Source organism: Mirounga leonina, unplaced genomic scaffold, assembly GCF_011800145.1.
Source record: "Mirounga leonina isolate KUSES-001 unplaced genomic scaffold, KU_Mleo_1.0 Mir_175, whole genome shotgun sequence".
Lineage (NCBI taxonomy): Eukaryota > Metazoa > Chordata > Mammalia > Carnivora > Phocidae > Mirounga > Mirounga leonina.
In genome coordinates this window covers 20,509,421-20,528,103 of record NW_023270453.1, presented here as the reverse complement: position 1 = coordinate 20,528,103, position 18,683 = coordinate 20,509,421, and the positions used below count along the sequence as shown (strand labels likewise).

The following is an 18,683-nucleotide window of genomic DNA, read 5'->3' as shown; positions in this document are numbered from 1 at the left end:
TCTCGAGCGCCACGGCACACGGGTGGCCTCCACAGAAACCACCGCGGCGAGGGGCTCAGGAAGCTCATGCCGTCCCCTGTGCAAGCCCGCGGTCGCCGGCCGTTCTCTCAGCACGTCGTGCCCATTTGCAGACAAGACAAAGCCCTGTAAATCCAGACACCTGTCCAAGGTCGCACACACAAGCGGTATGGCTAGAATTCTTCTCGGACTCTGCATGGAAGCTATCCCAGGCCGACTTCCCAACCTGCACACAAAACCCTTCCCGTGTGAGGGGTCCTGCTCCCCCACGAACCGCACAGACGCCCAGCCAGAGGGTCACCATCCCCGCAGGCCAGCCCCCTCCCTGACTGCCCTGGAGACGGGGGCGGGGAGCACCCAGGAAGCATATCTGTGGACGTGCCGTAGGACAGGCTGCCTCCTCCTGCCACGGGCCCTTGACTGCCCCTGGATGGGGAGGTGGCGCCACTGGAGAGCATGGGTGCGTGGCCAGGCCTGCCCTCGCCTGGTGCGGAACTCTGGACTCGCCAGGGACAGCACTCCCCAGCGCAGGAGTCCCTCGCGTCGGAGGGAGGACATCCATGAGTATGATGGTGCTCATGCTCTCGCCCTCGCAGACTCACTGACACGGCAAGACCAGCTCTACACGTGGCATGCAGCTCAGCGGCACACATTACGCCCCGGGTGACGGGAGGCGGGGAAGTGCTCACATGGAGGAACACGCCGGAAGGCCTGCCTCCAACATGTCTGCACCACAGACGCTTCTCAAACCCTCGGGGCTTCGCGTCCACGCCCCAGAGAGCACGTGGACTCCAAGCACCTGACTCCATGTGTCACGGAGCTGCGCGTGCGCACACAGGCAGGCGTGTGAGAACAACGTCCAACACATACACAACACTGCACAATCATACAACCATGTTTCTCTTCTGTGACTCTCCTTAGGATACCTGTTGGCATACTGGGACTTTCTAAAGATAGCAATGGACAAGAACGCCCTATCACAAGGGGGGGGAAACAGGTCCAAGATCATTCACAAAAAATTACCGTCACTCAAAAAAATCCATCCTAATCCCGAAGGACCTCTAGGTAACCCCTCAGTCTTCTGGGTGACAAGTGACACACTCTGTTCACCTACTTCACCTGCTCCACGTAACTGCTGAGAATCCACTTTCAAGGAGTTTACAAGACAAGGGACCTGAGGCTGGTTTGGGCTCCAGGTTCTAACAGAGCTGCTCTGCCCTGGGCTGGATCATTCTGACCCTTCCTGCACTCAGACCCACGGGCAGGGCGGCCACGTGGCAAAGCCTTCAACAAGACACAGGACGTCCTCCAGCTGGGAAGATCAACCCTGCACCTTGATCGGTCCTTGCTCATCATAATCATTATATTTCTGGGCTTCTGTTCATAATTAGATCCCAGGTACCTCATGGATGGAACCCCTCCTACCAGCTCACACTGGAAAGAAAATCCAAGTAGCACCCTTTTCTCTTGCTGCTGAGCACCAGCGAGCATTCCGGTTGGGCAACACTCAGGGAGAAACGGACCCAGTTCTAACTTGATCTACTAGTCAATTACAGCCCGTAGCCAACATCCCTGGTGTACAGTCCTGTTAGATTCCCTAAGAAAAAAGCCAACGTGGATTTAACTTGAGGGAAAGGTTTTATATCCCTGCTCCAAGAAGCAAAGGCAAGAAACAGTGCCCACTACTTCGAAATCTTTCCTAAATGTGATGGACATCATTTTCCTGACCATGCCTGTTTTAAGAAAGCGCTTCTATTTCTGCACCACACAATACTACAATCAGCTATTTCAGAACCTGGCCTTTTTATGCTGGAAAGTCAGCAAACGCATGGTTCACTGGCAGCCAGCAGAGCAGAGGTTCTGAAACCTAACTCCAGCAGAATCGCCCACAGGGCACCCTAAAGGCTTGCTGGGCACTCCCTCCCTAGAACTTTTGATTCTGCTTGTCTGCAGGGGGAGGGTGGCTGGAGAGTCTGCATTTCTGGATCTACTAGGACATACCTGGCTATACTAGGCAGGGCACATCTATAGGACAAATGCCCAGACACCAGGACTATCGGTTCCCCATTTAAATACAAAAATGGTGGAGTGGGTTTTGTTGCATAGATTTATGTCCCTAAGGACATGCGGGCCAACTCAAGCATCTACTATCATTCTCACTCTAGACCTCCGCCCCACCCCGACTTTGTTCAGAAGAATGGCTGTTAAGTGTCAAGGTCCAAGGCCCCCCAGACGGAGCCCACATGCACCACACCATGAGGTACAGACGTCTGCACCTGAGGTGCAGAGGGCCTCCCATGCTCTCACATCGGGACGGGACAAGCCCTTTGGCCCCTACTCTTCTGTCAACGGCAGCTGGTGCCCGTGGAGGCTAATTTAAGAAAGGAATGTAATACATAACCACGTGAGGCCCACTTCTGTGCTCCTACCGCCGGGCTCTCCAGGGGAAGAAAGATTCAACAATCCAGGGAAGAAGTGCATGGAACAAGCCATTTCAATCCCACATTCGTGAGGTCACACGGAGACGTGCTGAGGGAAAGCATCTTTAACCTAGCTTGCCAGAACTACTCGCAGAACATCAGGATGGGCAGGGGTTTGGCCTCTATCCCTACCCTTCCACTCAGCCTATTTTACTCAATAAACATGCATTAGTCTCTGATGATGCACAGGGAATCTCTTCCCTGCAGCTGTCTGGGGCTATCCACTCAGAACATCCAAGAAAACATTTTTATTGAATTCTGGCTGGCTTGTAATGTTACACATATCCATATTTCTGGGTTTTTTCCCAGTTTTTAAAAGGACTCTCATTTGATGGCTTTGCTCTATTAAATCTTACTGCATAGTTTTAAATTAGGGGGAAATAGTAGAATGTTCCACGCTTGAGGGGGAGGAGGCTGCGGAACTGGAAAGCACAGGGGAGAGCACAGGTGTCGCATGAAGACGTGAGAAGTAGTCATACCTCTCCTCACCAGCACTTGAAGCCTCGGACGCACCTGTACTCACAGCAAAAAGGACAAGAGGCTCACAGTTAGCATAGAGGCACAAGACATCCTGGGGAAACGAGGTTTTAAAAGACAAAATGATGTAAAAGATCGGGATTCTCCAAGTGCACCCCTTGCTTAAAAAGAGAAAAGGCGCGGTCTTGAGAAGGCCTCGTGCACCCCAGGGGCAGCAGAGCATACGCTCCATTCGGGCAAGGGCAGCAGTCCAGGGCGGGGGGTCCAGCAGGGGCAGCGCTGGAGGAGGTTCTCCATGGGGGTCAGCCTGTCAGCTCCCCGCCAACACGCGGACACCGCTGTTCACTGTAATCACAGTTAATCAAGCCATGGTCTCCACAGCAGGAGAAACTTGCCGGTGAAGACCCTACAAACCCTTTGGGTAGTATTGAGATGTATTTTAGAGAAGTAGAGAGCCCTTCACAACCGTGACAATCCCATGCCTGCCACACTCTGTACATTCGCCTCCTGTGCGGGATGGGACCAGCTCCTTCCTCAGTCGACAGCACAACCTGCCTGGGGTGCTGGGTTCCTGCCGCATGCCGGCCCTCCCTCCAGAGAGCCCGGGCAGGGGCCACAAAGCAGCATCTCACCGGCAATGCTGATGTAACCTCCCCACCTCCCAGTCATTCCTGCAGAAACAGAGGAAAGAAGGCACGGCCACCAAAACTTCAGACACGTAGTCAAGCCACGGACACGTCACAGCCACGGACAGCATCAGAGCCCACAGAAATGTCACAGCCATGGCACAATGGAGTCCACGGACACGTCACAGCCACGGACGGCAGCGATGGAGTCCACGGACACGTCATAGCCACGGATGGCAGCGATGGAGTCCACGGACACGTCACAGCCACGGACGGCAGCGATGGAGTCCACGGACACGTCACAACCACGGATGGCAGTGAAAGAACCTGCGGACACGTCACAGCCACGGCATTGAGGGAACGAGAACCAAAACTCCTATGGGAAGCTTAGCATCAAAACTGTAAAGAGGGGCGCCTGGGTGGCTCAGTCGTTAAGCGTCTGCCTTCGGCTCGGGTCATGATCCCAGGGTCCTGGGATCGAGCCCCGCATCGGGCTCCCTGCTCTGCGGGGAGCCTGCTTCTCCCTCTCCCACTCCCCCTGCTTGGGTTCCCTCTCTCGCTGTGTCTCTCTCTGTCAAATAAATAAATAAAATCTTAAAAAAAAAAAAAAAAAAAACTGTAAAGAGTAAAATCAAAACGGAGATTGTGGAGGAAAGCCCAAAACATGGGCTCACGACCCAAGCAGGCATCTGTGATGGGACAGAACATTCCAGACAAAACGACAAAGACTGCATCAAGATGAAGCTGAACATCCATTTTACTATGAAGATAAAGGGGAGAAAAGCCCAAAAACATTCAGAAGGAAAATACAAATTTCCTAACATGAAAACAAAAATCTTGGATGGCCTCGGATTTCTCCTCCACAAACTGAATTCCAAAAGACGGTGAAGCAGCAAGCATGGGTGTTTTGGAGAAATATTTGGCACTTGTGGTTCGTGGAGCAGTCTCCGTGGACCGAAGGCAGCGGAAAGACTCACAGACACGGGGGCTCAGAGCTGCATCATCCGAGTTCCCTCCTGGGAAAGTCGGCCCGAGCACGGACTCTCCTCAAATTGGAAACCAAAGCCAAGAACTGCATGTGGGAGGCACGGCACACAGTGCAATGTAAGTCTTCCTGTCCCCAGTGTGGTCCCCACGCTCGGGAATCACTCCCGGATGCGGATCCAGCTCAGCCCCGGCCGCGCCCTGGGACCTCTGCCGCCCTCCTGCTGCTTCACTCCCAGAACCAAAAACTACACATTTACTATTCACATCAATTTACATGTTAAGTATATGAAGAGACCAGGAAAATCTACAAAACCTTAGTGACTTGATGGGGGGAGGTTATAAGTAGTTTTTAAACAAGTCTCAATTTTCCGCAGTGAAAACTGTGAATGTGCCTTTTAAATCGCCACTTACCTGCCACGCGATCATCTCACAGTACAATGGGACCAGGCTGCACACCAGCTGACCACTACTGTTTCTCTCTCCACATGCACTTCCCCCTCCGTTTTCCTGTGTTTAACAAACGTGTTCTTTTAAAATGCAAAAATAAAACAAACTCCATAGTTGAGGAAACACTGTCAATCACGAGCACATAGGCTCCCTCAGAATGTTGTTTTCCCACCCATCGTTCTGATTTTGGTTTTTAAATCAAGTGGATTTTTTTTCCCCTAGAAAACTGCACACAGTGTAATTATTTTCCAGACTAAGGTAAATTAACATTGGTGCTGAATCAGATACATTTTGGAAAGGGGATATGCAGAAGTTACAGGACATTCATTCTGTTCTCCAGCAAACCCCGGGCTCCCACTGGCTTCCAGAACTCCCTCCAGCCCCAACGGGAACCTTGCAACGGCACCGAGGGCCAAGACCCACAAATCAGTGTGGCCAGCCCCTCACTGCTCCTCACCTCCTTGCTCAATTGCGACAATGTCCAGTGTCCACCCATTCCTACCTCTGTGCCCGAGCACAGAGCGCAGACCCCCACAACTCCACCACAACCCAGAAAACACGCCACCAGCAGACCGATGGAAAGGGTGCCAGACCCACTGTGTACACACGGACCTGAGAAAAGGTGGCCCTCGTGACAAGAGCAACAGGCACAACTTTATCCCTACTTTGTTGACTTTATAACACTTGGCTATAGCACAAATTTTTACAGCAAGTATTAAAACAATTCATTTTGCATTTATCATCTTAAGCAACTGAAAAATACAAAACACACAGGCAAAATTTTATAGAAACACAGTTTTTAGACTGTCAAATTACTTTAAATTGGAAATTAAGCTAACTAAATCTGATTCTCGAGATGGGGGCACATGTGGAGGGGGCAGTTTAAACAGGTTTTTTTCTCAGGGCGCCTGGGTGGCTCAACAGGTGAAGCATCTGCCTTCAGCTCAGGTCATGATCTCGGGGTCCTGAGATCGAGCCCCAAGTCTGGCTCCTTGATCAGTAGGGAGAAGTCTGCTTGTCCTTCTCCCTCTGCCCCTCCCCACTGCTGTGCTTACTCGATCTCTCAAATAAATAAAATCTTTTTAAAAAATTAAAAAAATAGAAATGTTTTTTTCTTCCAAACTTCACGCAGACCCACTCAATTGAGAATTTCCATTGCTGGAATTACATCCTATTCCTGGGGTTGAAAACCACTGCGTTAACATGCATGAATGATAACATTTGCTTTTTCACAAGCATATTTGAACATGAACCATAGTGTGGGGGAGGGGGAGGACAGAGGGGAAAAAGCTCAGCAAATATCACAAATATTCTATGGCAACTGAATACTTTTTAAGTATTATATTTATTTAATTTATCATAATTATATATGCTCTGAGTGTTACTTTTATTAACTGAATCAAGTTCATATCTGATCATAAGGAAATGATTTTTCTTATTGGAAAAGGAGAGAATTCAGGAAGCGTAAAATACTATAACTCCCTTAAAGCAAAACACCAGAACTGACTTCCCTTTTCTCACATCACCCCATAATTTTCAGATTTGGGGTTTTGTCATGTTCTAGCAAATGTCGTGAATTAGAGGGAAATTAGGAGTCAGAACACAGCATGTAAGTGTTATCTGAGTTCTTAACTAATTCAAATATGTTGAGTGCTATAAGATGAAATTTATAGTTTAAACCACAATCTCAAGTCACTTGCCAAATGATACCCTATTTTAAATAAAGTATAGGTTCTTCCTGGCAGAAAATCAAAGTCTGTATCTGAGTTAAGAGAAGCAATGCCGTCCTTCTGACAAACACACTCATGGTTTAGGTGACCATCTGGCACCAACATTCAAGTGTTCCGTGCTTTGTAACACACCATTAACACATTGAAATTGGAGAGAAACTTTAGACCACATTTGCTGTCCAAAGTTCACGTCAACTCAAGCTGTCTACAAGGTGCATGATTTCCTTATCGGGAAGAGCATTTTCATTCTGCGTTGGGAAGGATGCAAGCCAAGGGAGAGAGAGGAGCCCACCACCTCCAGGTTCCACCCAGAGACGCTCTTGTGGGGCGCTGCGTCTGCCTCCAGAGAGTGATCAGAACCCCAGGCAGCAGGTGCCCCTGCTTCAAGGCGGTGGCCGGAACCTCAGTCCTGTGGGGACAACAGCAGGAGCCTCAGGGTCAGGGCCGTGGTCCGCAGAGAAGGCAGGATTTACAATGTCTGCACACAGTGGGCAGAGCAGTTACCTGCAGCCATGTCTGGATGTGCCCTCCCTGGGGTGGGACCCTGACCCAACAGGCTCCTTAGAATCCCTTCCCTGGAAACAGCGGCTTGGGGCCACCAGCCTATGGTTTCTTCGGGTGAGCAGGGAAGGCTCAGGCAGCCCCCGCCACCACCAACCGAGGCCCATGTGCAGGGCCTCCCGCTCACTCCTGCTCTTTGTATAAGTGAACAGAGTGGTTTTCTGCTTCTTGCCACCAGAATCCCCAAGGCTGCCAACCTACAGGTAGGACTCAGGCTTTCTACCTGCACTCCCACCTGCTCATGAAAGACAATGCAAACCCCCTCCCCAACACTTCTGGGCACGTTGCAGGTGCACTCGGGACCAAACCTGAAATCCCAGAGTTCCCACATCCATCTATAGAGGGTGGACACCAGGCTGTGCTCTGCTGCTCTCCTGCCCCACCTCGGGCGGGTACACATGCCCCCACGCCCCATGTCAGCACCCCTCCGAAGGCCCTTCCCAGCCCTGCCCCGCGGCCCCTCCAGCTCCGTCTCCCCGAGCCTCCTCCCAGCCAACTCCCACCCTGGTGCCTGCCAGAGTCCAGGGCCTTCACCTCTGCACCCCAGTGCTGCCTCCCACAACCACCAGACCCTCCACCAGCTGCACCAGATCACTGAGCACCAGTCAGCATGCCCCACCACCAGACCTGGGGCCACGTCAGCCCCCCACATCTACCCTCAACCTGGAAGAATGCACCACAGAACAGGGCAGAATGAATGAGGGGATGACCGAACTAAACACTCAAGATAAAAAAGAAAGTGCGTGAGACAGCTACTGCCTAAGTATTCTACAGAAAGAATTGTGCAAAAAACTTGGAATTTTTCTTTAACTTGTTTCAATGCCTTCCCAATAATACATTTTTAAAAAGTATTTCCCCAGAGTGTATAGCTTTTATAATGTAAGAACATAGGCCCCTGATAGCAGCTCTGAACATTTAAAAAAAAGTCACATCTTCAAATTCCCCAAATACCGTCCTTGGCACAGAAAAAGTCTCTCCATCGAAAGCAGCACTCGGCACAGAACAGAGCTGCCAGACATGGGAGGTGGTGCCCCCCGCCCAGGTGACTCGTCAGCACAGTGAAAGGGAAAGCGCAGCACATGAAGGAAGAAAGCGCAGAACTCTCGGGTATGAAACATACCCAATGCTCGCACATCCTGGGGAAGAGTCTATTAATACTACTGACATACACAGCTAACAGTAATTCCAACTGGTGATACCTTCATCGACGCGCTAACATAGTAAATAAAATGAACAAAATTCAGAAACCGGAACAGGGTGTATTTCAGTTAAGAATTGTGCACCGCGCACTACCCCTGGTGAAGACAGATGCTCTGCTGGCTGCAGAGGAAACTGGGATCATCTCTGCCCCAGACCACACTGCCCAGCCCCTCGGGCAGGATGGAGCCCTGGGGAGGGCGGCCGTGGACCCTCGAGAAGCCCGCTGCGGAGCACAGCCGGCCAACACCTGGGCCTGTGCAGGACGCGGACACGGGAGCCTCGCAGCCCCAGCCTGAGACCTGGGACCCCCCCTGACTTGTTTGGGGATCCAAGAACCAGCTGTTGTCACTCGAAGCTATTACCCATCTGCACCTACTGGTCAGCACAGGCCAGGCCGACCCAGCACCCACACTGAACGCCCATCTTCTGCTGGGAGAAATAAAATCCCGTTACACAGAAGCGCCCCTCTCCACCTCCCCTTCCCGGCACAAACCGCGCTTTCTGCTTATCTTCTGCACGGACTGGCACAGAACCCACCTGGGGGGTCACCACCTCTCTCATGCAGAAATGGGATCACGGCAAAGGTCCCTGCTGTCCCTGGGCGCTTCTGCTGGCCGGCAGATACAGATCCCACTTGTTCTTTCTCGCCAGCTCCGCCGCGGTCTGCTAGGAGCTGCGCTCACGTTTCTAGCACTGTCTCCCCAGGTGCCTCAAGCCCTCAACGGCCTCTGCGCCCCGAAACCAAGGGCGCTGGGTGCTCCAGCGGGGAGCCCCTGGACGCCCCTCGTGGCAGCTGCACAGCACGGACTCTTGGCCAGGCCAGCAGCCCCACATGCACCCGCGGCCTGCATGGTGGGAACGGTGAGCAGTGGTGCTGGGCATTCCGGGGCATTTCCTTTAAAAGTAAAGAAAAATGCAGAGATTTGATGTTATTTTCACAAACTTTCATCAAAGCCTCCAGGAAACCAGAAAGTCCTTTGTTGGTCATCGGTCACCTTTGCTAACAAATCAAGCATCTCCCCATCCAGGCGGAGCCCCCAAGCCTCGCAAGACAGCCCAGCGCCCTCAGAGACCAGCAACGCCCAGGACCGAGCTGGACGGGCCGCACGGGCTGTCCCCCCGCAGAGCCGGCCCCCGCTCCCGAGTACCCTCTGCGCTCAGAGGTGTGGTCCTCACCGGGGTCTTGTGCACCGCATGGCCCCCAAGGGGAAAGCCAGCGTCCCTGCCACGCCAGCCGCGGCCACGCCTTGCCTCGCGTCAGACAGTCACACTGACGGAAGACCGACCTGTGGGGTAGGGGCTCCTTCCGCTGTGCTCACCAGCTGGTCTTCCTGTCTGTGACCATGTTGAATTTTCTTCTACCACCTGTGATTAATCCCGCCCTCCCGCTCAGGGGGAAGTGGATGCCCCAAAACTCCTGCATCAAACGTCCCTTCCCCGGGCGGACGGCTCCCAGGGGCAGGCTGGGAACGCGGTGTGGCATCTCCGGTCAATCCTAAGTACTTCCAGATTCGGGGGGTAAGGCCTTGGTTGCATGTCACCGAAAACCAGCAATCCTGTTCCCTCCTATCCAGAACCACTCACTTCTGGTTAGAAGACAACATCTGGTTGTCTGGAGACCAGTTTTCCAAGAAAAATGCTGTGAGGATGCGAAATGCCCACAGCACACAGGCTCCTGCGAGCGGCCCTGGTCACTTCCTGAAGCAGCAGCTGCGGGACACCACCCGTGCGACCCACAACACCTCCTCGCAGCTCCCCCAGGCCTGCGCTTCCCTGAGCGCACGGAGACCTGTGGGGCGGGGCGGGGCGGGGCGTGCCTGTGGGGCGGGGCGGGGCGGGGCGGAGGGGAGGGGGGCGCCGGCAGGGAGGAGGGCCCCTTGCTGATGCCGGTCAGAGACCCGAGCCCCCGCCGGCCCTCTGGCCTCAGCTAAAGAAAGAAGAGGCAAAGGCCCCTGCCTGTGACCTGCTCCCACTTCCCACCAGGAGACCCTCCCCTCAGACGTGGACGCAGGCTGGACACCCTCCGGCCATGTGCAGCAGCCGGTGGAACAGGGGTGCACCTCCCTACATAGGGAACATCATCACAGCAGTCCTGGCGGAGGACTCCCAGGGAGGGTGCTGGAGAGGTCGGACATTTGGGGTAGGGCGTGGGGTCTGTAGAGGGCACGCAGCAATGACAGGCCATAGGACAGGACCCCTGCCATCAGCCAGAGTAAGCACAAGGATGGGGCACCCTCATTCCACACCAGTCACACCTTAAAAAGTCTCATGGCTAAGAGACCCCACAACCTACTAGGCAAACAAAGAATCCCTTTAGAGGCTCATCAGTAAACCTCAACGCCCAGGGAGCCCTTGGCTCTCCCAGCCCACGCCTCCCTTTGCACAAAGGCCTGTTTCCACAGCACCGGGAGCTGCTCCTGGGATCACGTGCTTTCGCAAACAGACAGTTTTGGTCAGAGACAGTTTTTGAAGAACGGGCTTTGAGAAATACGTTATTAGACCATCTCTAGCCTTACCCAGGAAGCTCCCTACTAACTCGGGCCAACAGAAAAACAAGGTAACCTGTAAAATGTGCCAGTGTCATCAAATCCAGGCGACAGGAAAGACACCACATTCAACATTTGCTGGGGTGGGGGCTCAATTTAGGACACATCCCCAAAGCCACAGACCTGGGAGAAATCCTGCCCCACCTCAGCCCCCCATCCATCCATCAAGGTCCAAACTGCACATGGGCAATGAGAAGCTCAGCAAAACCTCCGGCAACAGGTGGGGCTTAAGGCAAATATGTCAGCTGGTCCTCTGGAGCCACTCACAGGACAACAGTGCCGTCAACAGTCACAATTCTGACCCGTGAGCTTGCTGGAGGAAGCATCCATCACAAACTCAAGTCCTAACCCTATCACTAGGATTTCCTGATTCAGAAAGGTTAAGATAAGGTACATCTTTGGATAAGAGGAAGTCTCCCACCGAGATGGGCACTAAAGGACCTCAACAGTGCTCAAGCCTCAGAGACCCCATGCCCTTCACAGAGACCTAGAAAGGATGAAACCAGGGCTGGCTCAGAGGTGACCTGCTAATGTCCCACCTGGAAGAGACCCTATGCACTCACATCTGAGTTGTCAGGCTCCAGACTCCCGAGATGGGGCATCTCGGACAGGAAATGACCACCAACCACAATGTCATGTGCACTTCTCAGGGTCACCTGATGCTGGCTGTTCCATCCCCCCCCCCCCAACCCCTGCCAAGGAGGGCTCCAGCCAAGGGCCACAAAGGACCCCACAGCTTGGGACGAGCCGGGGGTGGGGGGTGGTAGGGGACAAGCCGGGGACAGTGGCAGTGCACTGCTCACCCCCCCCCCCCGCTTTCACACTTCACGGCCGACAGCTGCTGATGGGTGCTCTGCGGACACCTGAGGGTCTGAGACCACCACCAGATGAAAGTCAGAACAGTGGGAGTCCGTTACAGGTGAAACTACTCCCAGCACACAGAGCTGAAGGGCCCCAGCACTCAGCACCAGCGGCTTCCACCCCCCAACCAATAAAGTCTGCTTTTGTTAAAAATAAACCCCAGTCATGAAAAGGCTGATATTCCACACCCCTGTGGTACGGACAGTGCACCCCTTCTCAGTGAGGGAAAGTACTTTAGAAATAATTAGAGTATTAACAATGGCTAAACTCCACGGAGCACTGGACACGTGCCAGGCAGATGCGTCTACTTACAAATACTCCATTTGGAAGCCCTGCCACACGGAAAGCACATAAATGGGACCATCAAATGACCCCCAGAGAGTAAATAAATGGCCCTGGAAGTCAGAGAAAACAGCCTTATCAGACTGACTCTTCCCTCTCAGTCCTGAGTCTCGGAGTCCACCACAGAAGCATCACGACCAGAAATGCTAAGTCAGGCTGTGCTGGTCTGTTGTACTACATAGTGTTCTTATGCAGGGCTGTGTGGTCTGTGCTGTTCTAGACTACATCATACAATGCTGTGCTAGGTGGTCTCTTCTATTCTACATAATGCTGTGTTACGTGGTACAGTGTGGTCTGTTCTGTACAGTTCTATCCAACACTGTGCTGTGGGGTCCATTCTAGACTCTTCAACACTGTGCTGTGGGGTCCGTTCTAGACTCTTCAACACTGTGCTGTGAGGTCCGTTCTAGACTCTTCAACACTGTGCTGTGGGATATGTTCTAGACTACACAATGCTACAGCAGTCTGTCCTATACAATACAATGCCATGCTATTTGGTCTGTTATATTCTACGTAATACCATGCTCCACCAACTCTACTAGAGTACACTGAAGTTACACTTTATGAAAGTTACACTTTTATCTCTTTTCTAAGCTCTTCTCAAAGACAATATCCAAGTGCAACTTTTTCATTATATTTTTAAATAATGTTTATTAGTATGCAGATGCACATTCACTATAACCAGTGACATTACCTAACTCGTATAATTAACCATTTCTTACAGCTGGGCTTCTATGGGCTTCTTCCTAAGTCTTTTGCAGGCTGGTTTCCTTGTGAAGAAGGGAGTACAGCATGCAGTAGGATGCCAGCAAGCCAGCATGTGGCCCCGTGTTGAGGGGGTCAGTGGACAACGGGCATGAGGCACACAGTAGACTCCAGAACAGCGGAATGCAGGCGGGAGGAGGAAGGAGGAAGAAACAGAAACCCTGCTGTAGTTAAATCGGTGTAGTGTTGGGGACCCTTTGAGTGCTGGAAGTTTACACAGCATGTTTGTTACCAAGAATACTAATCACTAACCATTCCTCCCTGGCAAACACCACTATTAACCCACCTGTATTTTGTGCAGCATATTCTATCATGTATCCAGGAAATCGCACACAAAGCTCATAAGGCAGCACTGATGTTATTTTTAACTTGATGTCTGTGACACTTCTGCACCATTAAAACATCAACTCTCACAACTTACATCAATATAGATTTCATATACCTTCAGGCACCTCTCCCTAATGGCTGGGCTGCTTAAAAGTGCTATCCTTCCCTGAGCAGAGAGCCAAGGGGTTGTGGGCAAGGACTTCCCAGTGATGTGTCCCTGCCAGAGAGGGCTTCACAAATCAAACGCACACAGGGAGAAGAAAGGCTCAAAGAGAAGAACTACAAAACACAACTGGAAAACAAGTAACAAAAGGCAATTAAATACATTTACATGCCAATGATTAATACTTTAAATGTAAATGGACTAAATGCTCAAATCAAAAAGAACAAGGTGACTGAAGGGATAAAAAAGTAAGATCCATCTGTATGCTGCCTACAAGAGACTCATCTCAGACCTAAAGACACATACAGACTGAAAATGAAGGGCTGGAAAAACATACCAAGCAAATGGAAGGGGTGGGGGGCAGGATATCACGACTTATATCAGACAAAACACACGTTAAACACTATAACAAGAGACAAAGAAGGACATTACATAACGATAATGGGATCAATCCCAAGAAGAGGCTATGACAATTTTAAATATCTATGCAACCAACATGGGAGCACCTAAATAAAGCAAATATTAACAGACATAATGGGAGAAGTTGACAGTAATACGATAATAGTAGACTTTAACACCCCACTTACATCAATAGACAGATCATCCAGACAGAAAACCAGTAAAGAAACAAGTAGCTTTGAATGACAAATTAGGCCAGATGGACCTAATGGATACATACAGAACATTCCATCCAAAAACCGAATACAGGAGCACCTGAGTGGTTCAGTCCGTTAAGTGTCCAACTTGATTTCAGCTCAGGTCATGATCCAAGGGTTGTGAGATTGAGACCCACATCAGGATCCTCACTCAGCACAGAGTCTGCTTGGGATTCTCTCTCTCCCTCTGCCCACCTCTCCCTCCACTCACGCTCTCCCCCTCTCTCTCTAAAATGATAAATAAACAAGAACAGAATACATAGTCTTTTCAAGTTCACATGGAACATTTTCCAAGACAGATCACATGTTCAGCCACAAAACAAGTTTCAATAGTCAGGAAGATTGAAATCATGTCAAGCATCTTTTCGGACCACAGCAGTATGAAATTAAAAGTCACTTGTAAGAAAAAAATCTAGAAAGAACAAATACATGGAGGCCCAACAGCATGCTACTAAATGATGAATGAGTCCATCAAGAATTCAAAGAAGAAATGAAAAAACACATGGAGACAAATGAAAATCAAAAAAATGGTCTAAAATCTTTGGGACACAGCAAATGCCGTTTTAAGAGCATGGGCATGGAGCCTGCTTAAGAGTCTCCCTCTCCCTTTGCCCCTCCCCCATTTCCCTCTAAAAAGAATAAAAAATTTAAAAAAATAAAGGAGGAGAAATAACAGACACTACAGAAATAAAAGGATTATAAGAGAATATTGTAAAAAGTTAAAGCCAACAAACTGGACAACCTAGAAGAAATAGATAAATTCCTAGAAGCATAATCTTCCCAAACAGAATCAGGAAGGAGTAAAAAATTTGAACAGACTGATTATCAGCACAGAAATTGAATCAATAATCAAAAAACTCCCAACAAACAAAAGTCAAGAACCAGATGCTTCACAGATGTCTACCAAACAATGAAGAGTTAATGCCTACTCTTCAGAAGCTAGTCCAAAAAAATAGAAAGGAAAACTTTCCAATTTATTATATGAGGCCAACATTACCCTAATACTAAAACCAAATAAAGACAATACAAAAAAAGAGAACTATAGGCCCATATCCTTGTTGAACACAGATGCACAAATCCTCAACAAAATAGGAGTAAACCAAATTCAACCAAAAATTTAAAAAATCATTCACCATGATCAAGTAGGATTTATGCCAGGGATGCAAGGGTGTTTCAGTATTCACAATCAATGTGTTATATCACATTAACAAGGATGAAAGCCATATGATCATTTCAATAGATGCAGAAAAGGCATTTGGCAAAGTACAACATCCATTCATAAAAAACTCTCAAAGTAGGGATAGAGGGAACATACCTCTCAACATAAAATGAATACATTAAAACCCACAGTTAATATCATCCTCAACGGAGAAAATAGAGCTTTTCCTGTATGGTCAGGAAAAAGATAAGGATGTCCACTCTCACCGCTATTATATTCAGCATAGTACTGGAAGTCCTAGCCACACCATTCAGACAAAAGAAATAAAATGCATCCAAATCTGCAAGGAAGAAGTCAAACTTTCACTATCTGCAGATGACATGATACTATACGTAGAAATGTATAAACCCCACCAAAAAAAACAACCAGAACTGATAAATTCACTAAAGTTGCAGGATAACAAAATTAACATACAGAAGTCTGTTGCATTTGTCGCACAAATAAAGTAACAGAGAAATTACAACAATCCCATTTACAACTGCACCAAAAACAATAAGATACCTAGGAATAAATCAAACCAAAGAGATGAAAGACCTGTATTCTGAAAACTACAGAACACTGATGAAAGAAACTGAAGAGGACACAAACAACTGGAAAGACATTCCATGCTCATGGATTGGAAGAACAAAGACTGTTAAAATGTCCATACTGCCCAAAGCAATCTACACACTTAATGCAGTCCCTGTCAAAATACCAATAGCATCTTTCACAGAACTGGAACAAACAATCCTAAAATTTAGATGGAACCACAAAAGCAATCATGAGAAAGAACAAAGCTGGAGGTATACAATCCCAGATTTCAAGCTATACCACAAATCTATAGTAATCAGAATATGGTACTGGCACAAAAATAGACACATAGATCAATGGAACAGAACAGAGATCCCAGAAATAAACCCAGGTTTATATGGTCAATTAATCTATGACAAAGGAGGCAACAATATACAATGGGGAAAAGACAGTCTCTTCAACAAATGGTGCTAGGAAACTGGACAGTCACATGCAAAAGAATGAAACTGGACCACTTTCTTACACCAATAACAAAAATAAACTCAAAATGGGTTAAAGACCTAAATGTGAGACTTGAAAGCCTAAAACTCCTTAAAGAGAACATAGGCCATAATCTCTTTGACACTTGCCTTAGCAACATTTTTCTGGATATGTTTTCTCAGATTAGAGAAACAAAAGCAAAAATAAACTATTGGGGATACATCAAAATAAAAAGCTTTGCACAGCCAAGGAAAGAACCAACAAAACAAAAGGCAACCTAGGGAATGGGAGAAGATATTTGCAAATGACAATCTGATAAGGGGTTAATATCCAAAACATATAAAGAACTTGTACAACCAACACACACACACACACAAAAATCTGATTAAAAGATGGGCAGAGGACCTGAATATTTTTCCAAAGACAATATTCAGATAGCCAAGAGACACATGAAAAGATGCTCAACATCACTGATCATCATGGAAATGCAAATTAAAACCCAATGAGATATCACTCACCCCTGTCAGAATGGCTAAAACCAACAACACAAGAAACAACAAGTGTTGAAGGCATGTGGAGAAAGGGGAACCTCGTGCACTGTTGGTGGGAATGCAAACTGGTGCAGCACCTCTGGAAAACAGTATGGAGGTTCCTTAAAAAGTTAGAAATAGAAAGATCAAATGATCCAGTGATTTCCACTACTGAGTATTTACCCAAAGAAAACAAAAGCACTAATTTGAAAATTAGCTCCCCTATGTTTATAGCAGCATTATTTACAATAGTGAAGAGAATGGAAGCAGTCCAAGTGCCCATCAATAGATGAATGGATAATGATGATGTGGTATATATAAATATACAATGGAATATTACTCAGCCATAAACAAGGAGATCTGGCCATTTGTGATGACATGGATGGACCTAGAGGGTACTACGCTAAATGAATTAAGTCAGAGGAAGACAAATACCATATTATTCCACTTGTATATGTGATCTAAAAAAAAAAAAAAAAAATTCCTACAAAAAAACCAACGGGTGGTTGCCTGAGGGGAAGAAGGTGGGGGATGGGTGAAACAGATAAAGGGAATTAAATAGGTACAAACTTTCAGTTATAAAGTAAGTCACAGAGATGAAAAATTCAAACACACAGACATACATGCTCATACACTCACAGAGCACACATTCACACCCATGCACACGCACGCACACACACACACAGAGGTTCAATCATTTAACTCTACAGAAAGTGGCACATCCTCCTGAACATACCTTCTGGAAATTAAGGAGCCCCCTTCCCTGCACAGCTCACTCTCAGGTAGCGAGGCTGCACCAAGACCTCTTCTCTAGCGTCTCCCGAATGTGAACTGAGCCGACTCTGCTGATTAGCCCGAGTCAGCAAAGATGTATGTTCTGAACTCAGACTGAATGCACTCATTCTCCCCGTCACCAGGGTAACAACAGTTCTGCGAAGCGGGGCTGTGCAATATGGTGCCACTTATTCAATATAACTTCCTGGGATCTGACCCACTTACAATGTTTTTTCTGTCTGAGTGATTTCCTCCTGACTAAAATCATGAGATAATTCCTTCCCCTCCTGCTCTTTGCTTCCGCACCCTCGCCCTACCCTTTCATCATCCCAGAAAATAAATCAGACTTGTCAACATCGAAGGCTAAGGATTTGCCTTTGGAAAGGAGAGCACGGCCCAAGGAACCAGAGACAGGGAATGTTCTCTCTGGAAAGGCAGGTGACGGGATGGCAGGAGCCCCGGGTCTCTCTGCAGTCAGAGGGGTGCAGATGCGCCCGGGAGCAGTTCACAGCCTGGCTCGGCGTTCCCGTCAAAGACGAAGACTGTGTCCGACACCATGAGCTCATGGAGCAGCACTGAAGAGACACACCAAACAGAGGAGGGTAAACTTTAAGACGTGCATCTGCTTTCCGAGGAAGCTCCTAGGAGAGAGCGCCACAAGGACACGAAGAAAGTCGCGTTCCTCCTGCCTCCTGACTCAGATGTGCTACGGATGCCAGGGGCAGCCAGCGCAGACAGACCTCAGTACCAGGTGCTCAAAACATGACCTGTGTAGCGTGGCCAAGAGTTCCCATAACCTGATTTCTAGGAATCTAATTTTAAACCTCTCCACAGCTAACATATCCCAAAAATACAGCATTTGGAACACTGTAGCGTAAGTGCTAAAAAAAAAAAACAAAAAAAAAACAAAAAAAACAAAAAAAAACCCACACCTAACCAAAAATAAAAGTGGCATTTCAGGCAAAACCCCGGATTAGAACACAG

The 18,683-nt window shown here is 48.8% G+C and overlaps 1 long non-coding RNA gene across 1 annotated transcript in view; it reads right to left on the bottom strand.

The window, feature by feature from the left end:
- Positions 1-4,180: 4,180 nt before the first annotated feature.
- The window catches only part of LOC118021638, a 29,368-nt gene continuing 14,865 nt past the window's right edge, over positions 4,181-18,683 (bottom strand). The window contains exons 2-3 of the long non-coding RNA XR_004682247.1: positions 9,064-9,421; positions 4,181-5,095 (exon numbers count right to left, since the gene is read on the bottom strand). This is a non-coding gene — a long non-coding RNA (uncharacterized LOC118021638). The remainder of the gene's footprint in view (positions 5,096-9,063; positions 9,422-18,683) is intronic.